This window comes from Microtus ochrogaster, linkage group LG5 (genome assembly GCF_000317375.1).
Source record: "Microtus ochrogaster isolate Prairie Vole_2 linkage group LG5, MicOch1.0, whole genome shotgun sequence".
Classification (NCBI taxonomy): Eukaryota; Metazoa; Chordata; class Mammalia; order Rodentia; family Cricetidae; genus Microtus; species Microtus ochrogaster.
Genome location: NC_022031.1, coordinates 2,970,942 through 2,975,238, shown reverse-complemented (window position 1 = coordinate 2,975,238; position 4,297 = coordinate 2,970,942). Strand labels below are relative to the sequence as shown.

General features: G+C 37.3%; 1 pseudogene; it reads right to left on the bottom strand.

The window, feature by feature from the left end:
• Positions 1-3,340: 3,340 nt before the first annotated feature.
• LOC101988168 overlaps positions 3,341-4,297 on the bottom strand; it is an 8,994-nt pseudogene continuing 8,037 nt past the window's right edge.

Below are 4,297 nucleotides of genomic sequence, written 5' to 3'. Positions count from 1 at the left end.
AGACTCTTATATGCTTGCCATCATCTCTTGAAGTAGATTGGTGCTGCCAGGAGCAAATGTGTTTCACTGTCATAAAAAGTCTCAAGTTCTTAAAACATTCTAAATGCCATATTCTGAAGGATTTTGAAAGATTTGAGGAATACCTATTTAACTGAAATGTATCTCTATGTATCTAGGACTATAAGTTTGACTATGATTGATGACTCTCTATTAACATATTTCTTAATTATACATTGCATTTTAAAATGAGCAGCACAAACACAATACCTTAAACAAGAGCAGAAATATACATATAACAAAATTGATTTTAAATTTGTGTCAATAAACAAAGATCCATACAAATACAAAGTATTCATCTCTATATCATATCCCCCTTTAAATGTAAACAAACATTTATAAACAATATTTGGAAATTTGGGTGTAGTTTTCTGCAAATTGCTTCCTGCTTTTTGTTGGGCAAAGTAATTTTTTGAGAGTGTTCACAGGGGCTATTGGTTCATCAAACCATATTAATCTGGAAGGAATCCATAGGTTCTCATCTTCTGTAGAAACAAAAGAAGAATCTCTTTTCAAAAGCAACAAATTCTTAGACCCAAATTTTGAAATCATGATACTTTAAAAATATATATGTTGGTTTAGCTTAGCAGCCTGTACAATAAAATGTCTCTCTATACTTAGCTCCTTCACAGTCCAAAAATTCAAAGAAAACACAATAATATCCATAACCCAGACTCTGATGTTACCTGAGTATGGACCACTACCTGTGGCCATGTTGGTGTCCTGGGTCCATGCTATAGCTGGGCACAGTGGCATTTCACGTTTTTATTTTAATAAATAAAGCTTGCCTGAAGTTCAGAGAATAAAACAGTCACACTGGCCAGTTTTATAGACCAGGCAGTGGTATCACACACCTTTAAACCCAGTTACCACACTAGTTTGCCATAGAAACCAGGTGGCACATGCCTTCTTAGTGCTATAATCCCCGTTGTAGAGAGTATTATAAAACAGGAGGAGACAGATCTCAGATAGTCTCCTTCTGAGATTTTTGAAGGTAGGATCACCAATTCAGACTGAGGTCAAGGTAAGAGCCAGTGGCTGGCTGTTTTGCTTGATGCATGATTAATCAAAACAAAGAGAGAGAAATTGGGGGTTCAACTTGAATATCCAAAAAACAAAGCAGCCAACCACTGACTCTTACCTCAAACTCAGTCCAGTCTGAAAATGGTGTTCAAGGGCCTTGCTCTCACTGTGGCTATGCCAATTTAAGTGGCCTACTGCTAGCTGGGGCTATGGTGATATATAGGAAAGGCTGATGCTAAAGGCAATGTCTGTATGTATCCCTCCAGCAGCCAGGGTCTGAGCTGATGTTCATGACTCCTGTTACTAACAAAGATCGTTAGGATACCTGGGGTATGTACAATCACCTGAGACCATGTTGGTGTCCAAGAATCAATCTGGTACCAGGGCCAGACTGATCTCGGTGACCTGAGCTGCCACAGGGGCCATGGTGACATCCAGCCTGAACTGTTGCTAAGGTTCATGTCTAGGGATGTAGTCCAGCTGCAGTTGGAGTCTGTGTTAATGTCTCTGGCATGTGTTTCCATGAGGGGTATAAGATCCATGAATGATGATCTGAGGGCCAGGCTAAGCTAACCCTGACCTTCACTTGCCTTGGGAAATCTGACCCTGCCCCTCACTGGACACTACAGCAAGAAAGCTGGCTCTGACCCTCAGAGAAGAACTGCACTTGAGAGAGATGGCCCCTAATGGTGTGGACATAGGAGAGCTGGCTCAACTGCACACATGGGAGAAGGGCAGCAGCCAGATATAATCACCTGTACTATCTATCAGCCAGGTCCTTGGATTGGCCCACCCTAACATTTACCCTATGACCTACTGGAACATGTGAAGGGACTTGTCTTGCTAAATGATCCACAGGATCTCTATAACTCAGGGTGGCTATGAGATATCTACAATGAGTTTGGTTAAGATTCAAGTGATGATGGTGTGATAGAAACCAGTGTCCTTGAAACAGACCAGTGATTCATTGCAATGAACATTTGCAAGTTAAGTTGACTGGACAAAGGTGTATACTGCATGACACAATGAAGTTCCTAATGCCAATAAGAGGAATGTAGATGTTTTGGAAGAATGAGAAAGCCAGAGGAACAAAGTGTTTTTTGTTTGTTTCGGTGGTTGGTTAGTTGGTTGGTGGCTCAGTTTTAATTCTTCTTTTAATTTTCTTTGTTTGGTGGTCAGTGTAAGGGAGAAGAACAGATATGGAAGGAAAAGAAAATGAGTGGAATTGGGGTACTATGATTTGAAATTCCCAAAGAATCAAAAAATATGTTAAAACAAAGGAAATGAAAGAATCAAAAATTATATTATCAATGAATAGATGATCATTTCAGCTATGCTAATTAATATTATAATTTAAAAGGTGGGGTAAAGAAGAAATGTCTCTCAGAACATATTTGGAGATGAGTGATTTGAAAAAGAAAGAGGAATCCTTTTTAAGAAAATTATTTGTGAGATTATAACTACATTTCTCTATTCCCATTCCTCCCTCCAAACCCTCCTATACCCCATTCCTTTTTTCTTAAATATAACTATCAGTGAGGAATATAGTAAGAAAACTAGACAAAAGCAATGAATGTTACCCCTCCACAGCACAGGCTGCTGGAGAGTCAAGAAAAATTAAAGTACATACTCTCAAGTACAAAGTAAGATACAGATTTGCTAATCATATTTTAGGTTAATTTTACCAAAGTCATAAAGTTCAGGTTATATATATATACATGTATATAATTTAAAATATGCTTTGATTTACTTCATCCTAGCAAGTGAGCCTCTGTAAGATATTAATTTCATTTCTCTGATTCTTTATTCTATGTGTATAGTTTATCATTCTTTTGAATATAATTCTCATGAAACTTATTATGAATTAGTACTTTTCCAATTTCTAAAAGAATTTTGAATTCCAAAAGAATTTTGAATTCTTTCAATTTTGTGGCTTGAAAACTGTGTTGTCATGCACTGCCATTTCTTAATTTAATTTTTTCATATGTTTACCTTTCTCTTTTGACCTTCACCAACTCTACTATTTGAATACTTCCCCGTAAGACAATTCTGAAATAGCTTAAAAATTTAAATGACATTAAAAAGGAGTTATGATTACAAAGTGATTTTAATTTTACTCTTTCAGAAAGACCTTTCTTATGCCTTTACTTTTTTGGATATTTTATCTTGACACAGATATTTGAAATAAATAGTTTTTTTTACCCTACATTTTAATGACTGATCTCTGTTTCTATTTTATTTCTTTATTTTTTTTTTAGGTTTACTGGGCAAGAATTTTAATTAGATTTGCACACATTTCAAAAAGTTGTATTGTGTGACTTCCTGGTCTTGGAGCTAGGTCAACAGGAGAAGAGAGCGAGATCACAGATGAGGTAAGAGAAACTTCTGAGGGTTTTCCTTGAGCCTCAGCATCGGAGTTACTGCTTTGGCAAGATCGGTAGTTGCTGATGGATCCCGATCTCTGTGTAGTAGCTGTCCCTGATTTGGCTTCTGTAATTTCATCATCAATACTATGGAAATACCCCTGTCTCGAAAAACAAAAAAAAAAAAAAACAAAAAACCAAAAAAACCAAAACAATAAGTAAGTCTGTAGACTCATTTTGGAAAATGTGCTTGTCACAGGATTCTTCCTTCGTACACGCAAATAATAAGGGTTTACAACCTTCCATTCATAATCCAATTGCTTGATTGCTCTACAAACTTCTGCCATGATATCATTTGGTCGACTTTGACTTCTAATTCCCAAATGCCATTTTGCTTTCCGTACACCTTGGTGTTTGGACTTCTGTGGGTTTAATTCATCAAGGGTATGCCGTGCCCTTGGTGTTTCAGCAACCAAGAATGGTACTCTTTCAGGATGCGGCCGAGTTAAATGGTGATCATCGAGGAAAGAATCAGGGGGGCTTGTTGCCAAGTAGAAATCTTTGGCTTCGTTCATTATTCTCCTGTTGTCTATTATGAGATGGCAGGCAACCGCCAGTGGGTCCTGGTGATTTCTGTTGGACAGGCAGCTGAGAACCTCCTCTTCTGAGCATTCAAACTTCTCACACAGAGATATTTTGGAAGATCCTGTTTAAACCATTAATGTTCCTTGATATCTTTTATTGTGACCCTCTTCATGGCATCTACCTATAGCATATGCTTCAAAAGGCTGATTACAGAGGGAGTTAAATACTGAGGGGTGTAAAATATCCCATCACATATCTTTTTTTTTTTT